The 16,931-nt window shown below is 47.3% G+C and overlaps 1 protein-coding gene across 1 annotated transcript in view; it reads left to right on the forward strand.

Moving 5' to 3' along the window:
- bmper (BMP binding endothelial regulator) overlaps positions 1 to 16,931 on the forward strand; it is a 191,573-nt gene that overhangs the window by 161,323 nt on the left and 13,319 nt on the right. The gene's annotated exons all lie outside the window — the stretch shown is intronic.

Consider the following 16,931-nt stretch of genomic DNA (forward strand, 5'->3'; position numbering starts at 1 on the left):
TCCTCCTGTTCCCGATTGGCTCAGTCAAGCAACACCTTGATTTTCAAACCCTCTTCCTTATTTTTAAACTCCTCCATGGTCTCAGCCCCCTCCCTAACTCTGTAACCTCCTCCAGCCCCTACACCCCTCCCTATCTCTGTAACCTCCTCCAGCCCCTACACCCCTCCCTATCTCTGTAACCTCCTCCAGCCCCTACAACCCTCCCTATCTCTGTAACCTCCTCCAGCCCCTACACCCCTCCCTATCTCTGTAACATCCTCCAGTCCCTACAACCCTCCCTATCTCTGCAACCTCCTCCAGCCCCTACACCCCTCCCTATCTCTGTAACCTCCTCCAGCCCCTACAACCCTCCCTATCCCTGTAACCTCCTCCAGCCCCTACACCCCTCCCTATCTCTGAAACCTCCTCCAGCCCCTACACCCCTCCCTATCTCTAACCTCTTCCAGCCCCTACACCCCTCCCTATCTCTGTAACCTCCTCCAGCCCCTACAACCCTCCCTATCCCTGTAACCTCCCCAGCCCCTACAACCCTCCCTATCCCTGTAACCTCCTCCAGCCCCTACACCCCTCCCTATCTCTGTAACCTCCTCCAGCCCCTACACCCCTCCCTATCTCTGTAACCTCCTCCAGCCCCTACACCCCTCCCTATCTCTGTAACCTCCTCCAGCCCCTACAACCCTCCCTATCTCTGTAACCTCCTCCAGCCCCTACACCCCTCCCTATCTCTGTAACATCCTCCAGTCCCTACAACCCTCCCTATCTCTGCAACCTCCTCCAGCCCCTACACCCCTCCCTATCTCTGTAACCTCCTCCAGCCCCTACAACCCTCCCTATCTCTGTAACCTCCTCCAGCCCCTAGACCCCTCCCTATCTCTGTAACCTCCTCCAGTCCCTACACCCCTCCCTATCTCTGTAACCTCCTCCAGCCCCTACACCCCTCCCTATCTCTGTAACCTCCTCCAGCCCCTACAACCCTCCCTATCTCTGTAACCTCCTCCAGCCCCTACACCCCTCCCTATCTCTGTAAACTCCTCCAGCCCCTACACCCCTCCCTATCTCTAACCTCTTCCAGCCCATACACCCCTCCCTATCTCTGTAACATCCTCTAGCCCCTACAACCCTCCCTATCTCTGTAACCTCCTCCAGCCCCTACACCCCCTCCCTATCTCTGTAACCTCCTCTAGCCCTACAGCCCTCCCTATCTGTGTACCATCCTCCAGCCCCTACAACCCGCCCTATTTCTGTAACCTCCACCAGCCCTACAACCCTCCCTGTCTCTGTAACCTCCTCCAGCCCGCTACACCCCTCCCTATCTCTGCACCCTCCTCCAGCCCCTACACCCCTCCCTATCTCTGTAACCTCCTCCAGCCCCCTACACCCCTCCCTATCTCTGTAACCTCCTCCAGCCCCCTACACCCCTCACTATCTCTGTAACCTCCCCCAGCCCCCTACACCCCTCCCTATCTCTGTAACCTCCTCCAGCCCCTACACCCCTCCCTATCTCTGTAACCTCCTCCAGCCTCTACACCCCTCCCTATATCTGTAACCTCCTCCAGCCCCTACACCCCTCCCTATCTCTGTAACCGCCACCACCCCTACAACCCTCCCTATCTCTGTAACCTCCTCCAGCCTCTACACCCATCCCTATCTCTGTAACCTCCTCCAGCCCCTACACCCCTCCCTATCTCTGTAACCGCCACCACCCCTACAACCATCCCTATCTCTGTAACCTCCTCCAGCCCCTACAACCCTCCCTATCTCTGTAAACTCCTCCAGCCCCCTACACCCCTCCCTATCGCTGTAACCACCCCCAGCCCCCTACACCCCTCCCTATCTCTGTAACCACCCCCAGCCCCCTACACCCCTCCCTATCTCTGTAACCTCCTCCAGCCACTACACCCCTCTCCAACGCTGTAACATCCTCCAGCCCCTATACCCCTGCCTATCTCTGTAACCTCCTCCAGCCCCTATACCCCTCCCTATCTGTGTAACATCCTCTAGCCCCTACACCCCTCCCTATCTCTGTAACCTTCTCCAGCCTCTACAGCCCTCCCAATCTCTGTAACCTCCTCCAGCCCCTACAACCCTCCCTATCTCTGTAACCTCATCCAGCCCCTACACCCCTCCCTATCTCTGTAGCCTCCTCCAGCCCCCTAGACCCCTCCGTTTCTCTGTAACATCCAGCCCCTACACCCCTCCCTATCTCTGTAACCTCCTCCAGCCCCTACACCCCTCCCTATCTCTGTAACCTCCTCCAGCCCCTACACCCCTCCCTATCTCTGTAACCTCCTCCAGCCTCCTACACTCCTCCCTATCTCTGTAACCTCCTCCAGCCCCTACACCCCTCCCTATCTCTGTAACCTCCTCCAGCCCCTACACCCCTCCCTATCTCTGTAACCTCCTCCAGCCCCCTACACCCCTCCCTATCTTGTAACATCCCCCAGCCCCCTACACCCCTCCCTATCTCTGTAAACTCCTCCAGCCCCTACACCCCTCCCTATCTCTGTAACCTCCTCCAGCCCCTACACCCCTCCCTATCTCTGTAACCTCCTCCAGCCTCCTACACTCCTCCCTATCTCTGTAACCTCCTCCAGCCCCTACACCCCTCCCTATCTCTGTAACCTCCCCCAGCCCCTACACCCCTCCCTATCTCTGTAACCTCCTCCAGCCCCTACACCCCTCCCTATCTCTGTAACCTCCCCCAGCCCCTACACCCCTCCCTATCTCTGTAACCTCTCCCAGCCCCTACACCCCTCCCTATCTCTGTAACCTTCTCCAGCCCCTACACCCCTCCCTATCTCTGTAACCTCCTCCAGCCCCTACACCCCCTCCCTATCTCTGTAACCTCCTCCAGCCCCTACACCCCTCCCTATCTCTGTAACCTCCTCCAGCCTCACAACCCTCCCTGAAAGCATCTTGATGAAGCAGTTGGGTTTTTATGGAAATCCAGGATTCGGGTTCGGGTTAGAGTGCGGTTTAGGGTTAAGGTTCAGGTTAGAGTGCGGTTTAGGGTTAAGGTTCAGGTTAGAGTGCGGTTTAGGGTTAAGGTTCGGGTTAGGGTGCGGTTTAGGGTTAAGGTTCAGGTTAGAGTGCGGTTTAGGGTTAAGGTTCAGGTTAGAGTGCGGTTTAGGGTTAAGGTTCAGGTTAGTGTGCGGTTTAGGGTTAAGGTTCAGGTTAGGGTGCGGTTTAGGGTTAAGGTTCAGGTTAGAGTGCGGTTTAGGGTTAAGGTTCGGGTTAGAGTGCGGTTTAGGGTTAAGGTTCGGGTTAGAGTGCGGTTTAGGGTTAAGGTTCACGTGCACATCTTCGGACTGTGGGAGGAAACCGGAGCACCAGGATGGAACCGACGTGGACACGGGGGTTAAGTGCAAACTCCACACAGACAGTCACCCAAAGACGGGACTGCACCCGGGAGCCTGGAGCTGTGAGGCAGCGGTGCTAACCACTGTGCCGATCGATTTGCTGAATTTTAATGGTGTTTCTACACAGATTCTGCTGTGATAACAACAATCTTCCCGTCATTGTGTGCTGTGATTGTGTGCTGTGATTGTGTGCTGTGATTGTGTGCTGTGATTGTGTGCTGTGATTGTGCGTATGTGATTGTGTGCTGTGATTGTGTGTATGTGATTGTGTGAATGTGATTGTGTGCTGTGATTGTGTGCTGTGATTGTGTGTATGTGATTGTGTGAATGTGATTGTGTGCTGTGATTGTGTGCTGATTGTGTGCTGTGATTGTGCGTATGTGATTGTGTGCTGTGATTGTGTGCTGTGATTGTGTGCTGTGATTGTGCGTATGTGATTGTGTGCTATGATTGTGTGCTGTGATTGTGTGCTGTGATTGTGTGTATGTGATTGTGTGCTGTGATTGTGTGCTGTGATTGTGTGCTGTGATTGTGTGCTGTGATTGTGTGCTGTGATTGTGCGTATGTGATTGTGTGCTGTGATTGTGTGCTGTGATTGTGTGAATGTGATTGTGTCAATGTGATTGTGCTGTGATTGTGTGCTGCGATTGTGTGCTGTGATTGGGTGCTGTGATTGGGTGCTGCGATTATGTGATTGTGTGCTGTGATTGTGTGCCACGATTGTGTGCTGTGATTGTGTGATTGTGTGCTGTGATTATGTGATTGTGTGCTGTGATTGTGTGAATGTGATTGTGTCAATGTGATTGTGCTGTGATTGTGTGCTGCGATTGTGTGCTGCGATTGTGTGCTGTGATTGTGTGAATGTGATTGTGCTGTGATTGTGTGCTGTGATTGGGTGCTGCGATTGTGTGTATGTGATCGTGTGATTGTGTGCTGCGATTGTGTGCTGTGATTGTGTGATTGTGTGCTGTGATTGTGTGCTGTGACTGTGTGATTGTGTGCTGCGATTGTGTGCTGTGATTATCTGATTGTGTGCTGCGATTGTGTGCTCTGATTGTGAGCTGTGATTGTGTCAATGTGATTGTGTCAATGTGATTGTGCTGTGATTGTGTGCTGTGATTGTGTGCTGTGATTGTGTGCTGTGATTGTGTGCTGAGATTGTGCGTATGTGATTGTGTGCTGTGATTGTGTGTATGTGATTGTGTGAATGTGATTGTGTGCTGTGATTGTGTGCTGTGATTGTGTGCTGTGATTGTGTGTATGTGATTGTGTGAATGTGATTGTGTGCTGATTGTGTGCTGTGATTGTGCGTATGTGATTGTGTGCTGTGATTGTGTGCTGTGATTGTGTGCTGTGATTGTGTGCTGTGATTGTGCGTATGTGATTGTGTGCTATGATTGTGTGCTGTGATTGTGTGCTGTGATTGTGTGCTGTGATTGTGTGTATGTGATTGTGTGCTGTGATTGTGTGCTGTGATTGTGTGCTGTGATTGTGTGCTGTGATTGTGTGCTGTGATTGTGCGTATGTGATTGTGTGCTGTGATTGTGTGCTGTGATTGTGTCAATGTGATTGTGTCAATGTGATTGTGCTGTGATTGTGTGCTGCGATTGTGTGCTGTGATTGGGTGCTGTGATTGGGTGCTGCGATTATGTGATTGTGTGCTGTGATTGTGTGCCACGATTGTGTGCTGTGATTGTGTGATTGTGTGCTGTGATTGTGTGATTGTGTGCTGTGATTGTGTGAATGTGATTGTGTCAATGTGATTGTGTCAATGTGATTGTGCTGTGATTGTGTGCTGCGATTGTGTGCTGCGATTGTGTGCTGTGATTGTGTGCTGTGATTGTGTGAATGTGATTGTGCTGTGATTGTGTGCTGTGATTGGGTGCTGCGATTGTGTGAATGTGATCGTGTGATTGTGTGCTGCGATTGTGTGCTGTGATTGTGTGATTGTGTGCTGTGATTGTGTGCTGTGACTGTGTGATTGTGTGCTGCGATTGTGTGCTGTGATTATCTGATTGTGTGCTGCGATTGTGTGCTCTGATTGTGAGCTGTGATTGTGTCAATGTGATTGTGTCAATGTGATTGTGTGCTGTGATTGTGTGCTGCGATTGTGAGCTGTGATTGTGTGAACGTGATTGTGTCAATGTGATTGTGCTGTGATTGTGTGCTGTGATTGTGTGCTGCGATTGCGTGCTGTGATTCTGTGATTGTGTGCTGTGATTGTGTGCTGTGATTGTGTGCTGTGATTATGTGTATGTGATTGTGTGAATGTGATTGTGTGCTGTGATTGTGTGCTGATTGTGTGCTGCGATTGTGCGTATGTGATTGTGTGCTGTGATTGTGTGCTGTGATTGTGTGCTGTGATTGTGTGCTGTGATTGTGTGCTGTGATTGTGCGTATGTGATTGTGTGCTATGATTGTGTGCTGTGATTGTGTGCTGTGATTGTGTGCTGTGATTGTGTGCTGTGATTGTGCGTATGTGATTGTGTGCTGTGATTGTGTGCTGTGATTGTGTGAATGTGATTGTGTCAATGTGATTGTGCTGTGATTGTGTGCTGCGATTGTGTGCTGTGATTGGGTGCTGTGATTGGGTGCTGCGATTATGTGATTGTGTGCTGTGATTGTGTGCCACGATTGTGTGCTGTGATTGTGTGATTGTGTGCTGTGATTATGTGAATGTGATTGTGTCAATGTGATTGTGCTGTAATTGTGTGCTGCGATTGTGTGCTGCGATTGTGTGCTGTGATTGTGTGAATGTGATTGTGCTGTGATTGTGTGCTGTGATTGGGTGCTGCGATTGTGTGTATGTGATCGTGTGATTGTGTGCTGCGATTGTGTGCTGTGATTGTGTGATTGTGTGCTCTGATTGTGTGCTGTGACTGTGTGATTGTGTGCTGCGATTGTGTGCTGTGATTATCTGATTGTGTGCTGCGATTGTGTGCTCTGATTGTGAGCTGTGATTGTGTCAATGTGATTGTGTCAATGTGATTGTGCTGTGATTGTGTGCTGTGATTGTGTGCTGTGATTGTGTGCTGTGATTCTGTGCTGAGATTGTGCGTATGTGATTGTGTGCTGTGATTGTGTGTATGTGATTGTGTGAATGTGATTGTGTGCTGTGATTGTGTGCTGTGATTGTGCGTATGTGATTGTGTGCTGTGATTGTGTGCTGTGATTGTGTGCTGTGATTGTGTGCTGTGATTGTGTGCTGTGATTGTGCGTATGTGATTGTGTGCTATGATTGTGTGCTGTGATTGTGTGCTGTGATTGTGTGCTGTGATTGTGTGTATGTGATTGTGTGCTGTGATTGTGTGTTGTGATTGTGTGCTGTGATTGTGTGCTGTGATTGTGCGTATGTGATTGTGTGCTGTGATTGTGTGAATGTGATTGTGTGAATGTGATTGTGCTGTGATTGTGTGCTGCGATTGTGTGCTGTGATTGGGTGCTGTGATTGGGTGCTGCGATTATGTGATTGTGTGCTGTGATTGTGTGCCACGATTGTGTGCTGTGATTGTGTGATTGTGTGCTGTGATTATGTGATTGTGTGCTGTGATTGTGTGAATGTGATTGTGTCAATGTGATTGTGTCAATGTGATTGTGCTGTGATTGTGTGCTGCGATTGTGTGCTGTGATTGTGTGCTGTGATTGTGTGAATGTGATTGTGCTGTGATTGTGTGCTGTGATTGGGTGCTGCGATTGTGTGAATGTGATCGTGTGATTGTGTGCTGCGATTGTGTGCTGTGATTGTGTGATTGTGTGCTGTGATTGTGTGCTGTGACTGTGTGATTGTGTGCTGCGATTGTGTGCTGTGATTATCTGATTGTGTGCTGCGATTGTGTGCTCTGATTGTGAGCTGTGATTGTGTCAATGTGATTGTGCTGTGATTGTGTGCTGTGATTGTGTGCTGCGATTGTGAGCTGTGATTGTTTGAATGTGATTGTGTCAATGTGATTGTGCTGTGATTGTGTGCTGTGATTGTGTGCTGTGATTGTGTGCTGTGATTGTGTGCTGTGATTGTGTGTATGTGATTGTGTGAATGTGATTGTGTGAATGTGATTGTGTGCTGTGATTGTGTGCTGTGATTGTGCGTATGTAATTGTGTGCTGTGATTGTGTGCTGTGATTGTGTGCTGTGATTGTGTGCTGTGATTGTGTGCTGTGATTGTGCGTATGTGATTGTGTGCTGTGATTGTGTGCTGTGATTGTGTGCTGTGATTGTGTGCTGTGATTGTGTGAATGTGATTGTGTCAATGTGATTGTGCTGTGATTGTGTGCTGCGATTGTGTGCTGTGATTGGGTGCTGTGATTGGGTGCTGCGATTATGTGATTGTGTGCTGTGATTGTGTGCCACGATTGTGTGCTGTGATTGTGTGATTGTGTGCTGTGATTATGTGATTGTGTGCTGTGATTGTGTGAATGTGATTGTGTCAATGTGATTGTGCTGTGATTGTGTGCTGCGATTGTGTGCTGCGATTGTGTGCTGCGATTGTGTGAATGTGATTGTGCTGTGATTGTGTGCTGTGATTGTGTGCTGCGATTGCGTGCTGTGATTCTGTGATTGTGTGCTGTGATTGTGTGCTGTGATTGTGTGCTGTGATTGTGTGTATGTGATTGTGTGAATGTGATTGTGTGCTGTGATTGTGTGCTGATTGTGTGCTGTGATTGTGCGTATGTGATTGTGTGCTGTGATTGTGTGCTGTGATTGTGTGCTGTGATTGTGTGCTGTGATTGTGTGCTGTGATTGTGCGTATGTGATTGTGTGCTATGATTGTGTGCTGTGATTGTGTGCTGTGATTGTGTGCTGTGATTGTGTGCTGTGATTGTGTGCTGTGATTGTGTGCTGTGATTGTGTGCTGTGATTGTGTGCTGTGATTGTGCGTATGTGATTGTGTGCTGTGATTGTGTGCTGTGATTGTGTGAATGTGATTGTGTCAATGTGATTGTGCTGTGATTGTGTGCTGCGATTGTGTGCTGTGATTGGGTGCTGTGATTGGGTGCTGCGATTATGTGATTGTGTGCTGTGATTGTGTGCCACGATTGTGTGCTGTGATTGTGTGCTGTGATTATGTGATTGTGTGCTGTGATTGTGTGAATGTGATTGTGTCAATGTGATTGTGTCAATGTGATTGTGCTGTGATTGTGTGCTGCGATTGTGTGCTGCGATTGTGTGCTGTGATTGTGTGCTGTGATTGTGTGAATGTGATTGTGCTGTGATTGTGTGCTGTGATTGGGTGCTGCGATTGTGTGAATGTGATCGTGTGATTGTGTGCTGCGATTGTGTGCTGTGATTGTGTGATTGTGTGCTGTGATTGTGTGCTGTGACTGTGTGATTGTGTGCTGTGATTATCTGATTGTGTGCTGCGATTGTGTGCTCTGATTGTGAGCTGTGATTGTGTCAATGTGATTGTGTCAATGTGATTGTGCCGTGATTGTGTGCTGTGATTGTGTGCTGTGATTGTGTGCTGCGATTGTGAGCTGTGATTGTGTGAATGTGATTGTGTAAATGTGATTGTGCTGTGATTGTGTGCTGTGATTGTGTGCTGCGATTGCGTGCTGTGATTCTGTGATTGTGTGCTGTGATTGTGTGCTGTGATTGTGTGCTGTGATTGTGTGTATGTGATTGTGTGAATGTGATTGTGTGCTGTGATTGTGTGCTGATTGTGTGCTGTGATTGTGCGTATGTGATTGTGTGCTGTGATTGTGTGCTGTGATTGTGTGCTGTGATTGTGTGCTGTGATTGTGTGCTGTGATTGTGCGTATGTGATTGTGTGCTGTGATTGTGTGCTGTGATTGTGTGCTGTGATTGTGCGTATGTGATTGTGTGCTGTGATTGTGTGAATGTGATTGTGTCAATGTGATTGTGCTGTGATTGTGTGCTGCGATTGTGTGCTGTGATTGGGTGCTGTGATTGGGTGCTGCGATTATGTGATTGTGTGCTGTGATTGTGTGCCACGATTGTGTGCTGTGATTGTGTGATTGTGTGCTGTGATTATGTGATTGTGTGCTGTGATTGTGTGAATGTGATTGTGTCAATGTGATTGTGCTGTGATTGTGTGCTGCGATTGTGTGCTGCGATTGTGTGCTGTGATTGTGTGAATGTGATTGTGCTGTGATTGTGTGCTGTGATTGGGTGCTGCGATTGTGTGTATGTGATCGTGTGATTGTGTGCTGCGATTGTGTGCTGTGATTGTGTGATTGTGTGCTCTGATTGTGTGCTGTGACTGTGTGATTGTGTGCTGCGATTGTGTGCTGTGATTATCTGATTGTGTGCTGCGATTGTGTCAATGTGATTGTGTCAATGTGATTGTGCTGTGATTGTGTGCTGTGATTGTGTGCTGTGATTGTGTGCTGAGATTGTGCGTATGTGATTGTGTGCTGTGATTGTGTGTATGTGATTGTGTGCTATGATTGTGTGCTGTGATTGTGCGTATGTGATTATGTGCTGTGATTGTGTGCTGTGATTGTGTGTATGTGATTGTGTGAATGTGATTGTGTGCTGATTGTGTGCTGTGATTGTGTGTATGTGATTGTGTGCTGTGATTGTGTGCTGTGATTGTGTGCTGTGATTGTGTGCTGTGATTGTGCGTATGTGATTGTGTGCTGTGATTGTGTGCTGTGATTGTGTGCTGTGATTGTGTGTATGTGATTGTGTGCTGTGATTGTGTGCTGTGATTGTGTGCTGTGATTGTGTGCTGTGATTGTGTGCTGTGATTGTGCGTATGTGATTGTGTGCTGTGATTGTGTGCTGTGATTGTGTGCTGTGATTGTGTGCTGTGATTGTGTCAATGTGATTGTGTCAATGTGATTGTGCTGTGATTGTGTGCTGTGATTGTGTGCTGCGATTGTGTGCTGTTTTTGGGTGCTGTGATTGGGTGCTGCGATTATGTGATTGTGTGCTGTGATTGTGTGCCACGATTGTGTGCTGTGATTGTGTGATTGTGTGCTGTGATTATGTGATTGTGTGCTGTGATTGTGTGAATGTGATTGTGTCAATGTGATTGTGTCAATGTGATTGTGCTGTGATTGTGTGCTGCGATTGTGTGCTGCGATTGTGTGCTGTGATTGTGTGCTGTGATTGTGTGAATGTGATTGTGCTGTGATTGGGTGCTGCGATTGGGTGCTGCGATTGTGTGAATGTGATCGTGTGATTGTGTGCTGCGATTGTGTGCTGTGATTGTGTGATTGTGTGCTGTGATTGTGTGCTGTGACTGTGTGATTGTGTGCTGCGATTGTGTGCTGTGATTATCTGATTGTGTGCTGCGATTGTGTGCTCTGATTGTGAGCTGTGATTGTGTCAATGTGATTGTGTGCTGTGATTGTGTGCTGTGATTGTGTGCTGCGATTGTGAGCTGTGATTGTGTGAATGTGATTGTGTCAATGTGATTGTGCTGTGATTGTGTGCTGTGATTGTGTGCTGCGATTGCGTGCTGTGATTCTGTGATTGTGTGCTGTGATTGTGTGCTGTGATTGTGTGCTGTGATTGTGTGTATGTGATTGTGTGAATGTGATTGTGTGCTGTGATTGTGTGCTGATTGTGTGCTGTGATTGTGCGTATGTGATTGTGTGCTGTGATTGTGTGCTGTGATTGTGTGCTGTGATTGTGTGCTGTGATTGTGCGTATGTGATTGTGTGCTATGATTGTGTGCTGTGATTGTGTGCTGTGATTGTGTGCTGTGATTGTGTGCTGTGATTGTGTGCTGTGATTGTGTGCTGTGATTGTGTGCTGTGATTGTGCGTATGTGATTGTGTGCTGTGATTATGTGAATGTGATTGTGTGCTGTGATTGTGTGCTGTGATTGTGTGCTGTGATTGTGTGAATGTGATTGTGTGCTGATTGTGTGCTGTGATTGTGCGTATGTGATTGTGTGCTGTGATTGTGTGCTGTGATTGTGTGCTGTGATTGTGTGCTGTGATTGTGCGTATGTGATTGTGTGCTATGATTGTGTGCTGTGATTGTGTGCTGTGATTGTGTGTATGTGATTGTGTGCTGTGATTGTGTGCTGTGATTGTGTGCTGTGATTGTGTGCTGTGATTGTGCGTATGTGATTGTGTGCTGTGATTGTGTCAATGTGATTGTGTCAATGTGATTGTGCTGTGATTGTGTGCTGCGATTGTGTGCTGTGATTGGGTGCTGTGATTGGGTGCTGCGATTATGTGATTGTGTGCTGTGATTGTGTGCTGTGATTGTGTGCTGTGATTGTGTGATTGTGTGCTGTGATTATGTGATTGTGTGCTGTGATTGTGTGAATGTGATTGTGTCAATGTGATTGTGCTGTGATTGTGTGCTGCGATTGTGTGCTGCGATTGTGTGCTGTGATTGTGTGCTGTGATTGTGTGAATGTGATTGTGCTGTGATTGTGTGCTGTGATTGGGTGCTGCGATTGTGTGTATGTGATCGTGTGATTGTGTGCTGCGATTGTGTGCTGTGATTGTGTGATTGTGTGCTGTGATTGTGTGCTGTGACTGTGTGATTGTGTGCTGCGATTGTGTGCTGTGATTATCTGATTGTGTGCTGCGATTGTGTGCTCTGATTGTGAGCTGTGATTGTGTCAATGTGATTGTGTCAATGTGATTGTGTGCTGTGATTGTGTGCTGTGATTGTGTGCTGTGATTGTGTGCTGTGATTGTGTGCTGAGATAGTGCGTATGTGATTGTGTGCTGTGATTGTGTGCTGTGATTGTGTGCTGTGATTGTGTGAATGTGATTGTGTGCTGATTGTGTGCTGCGATTGTGCGTATGTGATTGTGTGCTGTGATTGTGTGCTGTGATTGTGTGCTGTGATTGTGTGCTGTGATTGTGTGCTGTGATTGTGCGTATGTGATTGTGTGCTATGATTGTGTGCTGTGATTGTGTGCTGTGATTGTGTGTATGTGATTGTGTGCTGTGATTGTGTGCTGTGATTGTGTGCTGTGATTGTGCGTGCTGTGATTGTGTGCTGTGATTGTGTGAATGTGATTGTGTCAATGTGATTGTGCTGTGATTGTGTGCTGCGATTGTGTGCTGTGATTGGGTGCTGTGATTGGGTGCTGCGATTATGTGATTGTGTGCTGTGATTGTGCCACGATTGTGTGCTGTGATTGTGTGATTGTGTGCTGTGATTATGTGATTGTGTGCTGTGATTGTGTGAATGTGATTGTGTCAATGTGATTGTGACAATGTGATTGTGCTGTGATTGTGTGCTGCGATTGTGTGCTGCGATTGTGTGCTGTGATTGTGTGCTGTGATTGTGTGAATGTGATTGTGCTGTGATTGTGTGCTGTGATTGTGTGCTGCGATTGTGTGAATGTGATCGTGTGATTGTGTGCTGCGATTGTGTGCTGTGATTGTGTGATTGTGTGCTGTGATTGTGTGCTGTGACTGTGTGATTGTGTGCTGCGATTGTGTGCTGTGATTATCTGATTGTGTGCTGCGATTGTGTGCTCTGATTGTGAGCTGTGATTGTGTCAATGTGATTGTGTCAATGTGATTGTGCTGTGATTGTGTGCTGTGATTGTGTGCTGTGATTGTGTGCTGCGATTGTGAGCTGTGATTGTGTGAATGTGATTGTGTCAATGTGATTGTGCTGTGATTGTGTGCTGTGATTGTGTGCTGCGATTGCGTGATTGTGTGCTGTGATTGTGAGCTGTGATTGTGTGAATGTGATTGTGTGAATGTGATTGTGAGCTGTGATTGTGAGAATGTGATTGTGTCAATGTGTGTGCTCTGTGATTGTGTGCTGTGATTGTGTGCTGTGATTGTGTGCTGTGATTGTGTGATTGTGTGCTGCGATTGTGTGCTGTGATTATGTGATTGTGTGCTGCGATTGTGTGCTGTGATTGTGTGAATGTGATTGTGCTGTGATTGTGTGCTGTGATTGTGTGCTGTGATTGCGTGCTGTGATTGTGTGCTGCGATTTTGTGCTGCGATTGTGTGCTGTGATTGTGAGCTGTGATTGTGAGCTGTGATTGTGTGAATGTGATTGTGTGAATGTGATTGTGTCAATGTGATTGTGCTGTGATTGTGTGCTGTGATTGTGTGCTGCGATTGTGAGCTGTGATTGTGTGAATGTGATTGTGTGAATGTGATTGTGCTGTGATTGTGTGCTGCGATTGTGTGCTGTGATAATGTGATTGTGTGCTGTGATTGTGTGAATGTGATTGTGTGCTGTGATTGTGTGCTGTGATTGTGTGCTGTGATTGTGTGCTGCGATTGTGAGCAGTGATTGTGAGCTGTGATTGTGTGCTGTGATTGTGTGATTGTGTGCTGTGATTGTGTGTTGCGATTATGTGATTGTGTGCTGCGATTGTGTGCTGTGATTGTGAGCTGTGATTGTGTGAATGTGATTGTGCTGTGATTGTGTGCTGTGATTGTGTACTGCGATTGTGTGCTGCGATTGTGAGCTGTGATTGTGAGCTGCGATTGTGTGCTGCGATTGTGTGCTGTGATTGTGTGCTGTGATTGTGTGCTGCGATTGTGTGCTGTGATTATGTGATTGTGTGCTGCGATTGTGTGAGTGTGATTGTGTGCTGTAATTGTGCGAATGTGATTGTGCTGTGATTGTGTGCTGTGATTGTGTGCTGCGATTGTGTGCTGTGATGGTGTGCTGCGATTGTGTGTTGTGATTGTGTGCTGTGATTGTGCGCTGTGATTGTGTGCTGTGATTGTGTGATTGTGTGCTGTGATTATGTGATTGTGTGCTGTGATTATGTGATTGTGTGCTGTGATTGTGTGAATGTGATTGTGTCAATGTGATTGTGTCAATGTGATTGTGCTGTGATTGTGTGCTGTGATTGTGTGCTGTGATTGTGTGAATGTGATTGTGCTGTGATTGTGTGCTGTGATTGGGTGCTGCGATTGTGTGAATGTGATCGTGTGATTGTGTGCTGCGATTGTGTGCTGTGATTGTGTGATTGTGTGCTGTGATTGTGTGCTGTGACTGTGTGATTGTGTGCTGCGATTGTGTGCTGTGATTATCTGATTGTGTGCTGCGATTGTGTGCTCTGATTGTGAGCTGTGATTGTGTCAATGTGATTGTGTCAATGTGATTGTGCTGTGATTGTGTGCTGTGATTGTGTGCTGTGATTGTGTGCTGCGATTGTGAGCTGTGATTGTGTGAATGTGATTGTGTCAATGTGATTGTGCTGTGATTGTGTGCTGTGATTGTGTGCTGCGATTGCGTGCTGTGATTCTGTGATTGTGTGCTGTGATTGTGAGCTGTGATTGTGTGAATGTGATTGTGTGAATGTGATTGTGAGCTGTGATTGTGAGAATGTGATTGTGTCAATGTGTGTGCTCTGTGATTGTGTGCTGTGATTGTGTGCTGTGATTGTGTGCTGTGATTGTGTGATTGTGTGCTGTGATTATGTGATTGTGTGCTGCGATTGTGTGCTGTGATTGTGTGAATGTGATTGTGCTGTGATTGTGTGCTGTGATTGTGTGCTGTGATTGTGTGCTGTGATTGCGTGCTGTGATTGTGTGCTGCGATTGTGTGCTGCGATTGTGTGCTGTGATTGTGAGCTGTGATTGTGAGCTGTGATTGTGTGAATGTGATTGTGTGAATGTGATTGTGTCAATGTGATTGTGCTGTGATTGTGAGCTGTGATTGTGAGCTGTGATTGTGTGAATGTGATTGTGTGAATGTGATTGTGTCAATGTGATTGTGCTGTGATTGTGTGCTGCGATTGTGAGCTGTGATTGTGTGAATGTGATTGTGCTGTGATTGTGTGCTGCGATTGTGTGCTGTGATTATGTGATTGTGTGCTGTGATTGTGTGCTGTGATTGTGTGCTGTGATTGTGTGAATGTGATTGTGTGAATGTGATTGTGCTGTGATTGTGTGCTGTGATTGTGTGCTGTGATTGTGTGCTGTGATTGTGTGCTGCGATTGTGAGCAGTGATTGTGAGCTGTGATTGTGTGCTGTGATTGTGTGATTGTGTGCTGTGATTGTGTGTTGCGATTATGTGATTGTGTGCTGCGATTGTGTGCTGTGATTGTGAGCTGTGATTGTGTGAATGTGATTGTGCTGTGATTGTGTGCTGTGATTGTGTACTGCGATTGTGTGCTGCGATTGTGAGCTGTGATTGTGAGCTGTGATTGTGTGCTGTGATTGTGTGCTGTGATTGTGTGCTGCGATTGTGTGCTGTGATTATGTGATTGTGTGCTGCGATTGTGTGAGTGTGATTGTGTGCTGTAATTGTGCGAATGTGATTGTGCTGTGATTGTGTGCTGTGATGGTGTGCTGCGATTGTGTGCTGCGATTGTGTGCTGTGATGGTGTGCTGCGATTGTGTGTTGTGATTGTGTGCTGTGATTGTGCGCTGTGATTGTGTGCTGTGATTGTGTGCTGTGAATGTGTGATTGTGTGCTGTGATTGTGTGCTGTGATTGTGTGCCATGCATTCTGTTAATAACAGTGGTTCCCATTCTGTGAGAAGCTCTCGCTGAGTAAGTTACAGACTTGCATCCTCTGAGACAGCAGTTAAAATAATATCTGAAACATATCTGACTGTGGACAGTAGTGAGTCACCTGGGAGAGTTCACTGGCTTCAGTTCAAACTAAGGCAACAGCCTTCACATTTGACCTAGTTAACAAACCGGTGGATTGGTAAATGATCAGCCATCAGAACTCTGCTGCATGTTAACCGGTTTAATGTCGGTTTATAATTTCAGTGTCTGGTGTTGCAAGTTAGTGAGTCAGTGATCACATCGTTACTGGCCAAGGCAGAGAAAATGATTACTTCATCGACTGATGGCTTAGATCATTGCAATTTCAAACTGAAATTCCTGTATCCCTGGGAGACAGGCTGTGTGTTGTAAATATATTTCAGTGTGTGTGAGACACAGGAGAGCCGGTATTAAAACCATCCTACTCCCCATGATCCTGGATCCCCAGAATACATTCCGACACCACACAAAAAAACATTAAAAAGCAGAACAGAAGTGGCGATAGTGCAAATTCCTGCTCCCCTTCTATTGAAGTGCGAATCAGAGAATGCTTACGACATGCAAGAAGGCCATTCAGCCTGTCATTTCCATGCTAGCGCTCTGCATGATCAGCTCACCTGGTCCCACTCCCTCAAGCTATCTCTTGCCTTGCACATATTCCCTGCTCCGATAAATAAGCCAATTCTCCTTTTGAATCCTATGATTGAATCTGCCTCCACCCCCTCTGACACTCTCCGCACTGCCCAGAACTAAACATAATAATAATCTTTATTGTCACAAGTAGGCTTACATTACAATGAAGTTACTGTGAAAATCCCCTAGTCGCCACACTCCGGCACCTGTTCGGGTACACAGAGGGCGAATTCAGAAAGTCCAATTCACCTAACAAGCACGTCTTTCGGGACTTGTGGGAGGAAACCGGAGCACCCGGAGGAAACCGACGCAGACACGGGGAGAACGTGCAGACTCCGCACAGACAGTGACCCAAGCCGGGAATCGAACCCGGGACCCTGGAGCTGTGAAGCCACAGTGCTAGCCACTGTGCTGCCGTGCCGCCCACATGTTACTCCAGTTGATGCTGAATCAGTGTTTGATACGGGTTTAACAGAACCTCCTTGCTCTTGTTTTCGTGCCCCCATTAATAAATCCCAGGAT

Source organism: Scyliorhinus torazame, chromosome 11 (genome assembly GCF_047496885.1).
Source record: "Scyliorhinus torazame isolate Kashiwa2021f chromosome 11, sScyTor2.1, whole genome shotgun sequence".
Classification (NCBI taxonomy): Eukaryota; Metazoa; Chordata; class Chondrichthyes; order Carcharhiniformes; family Scyliorhinidae; genus Scyliorhinus; species Scyliorhinus torazame.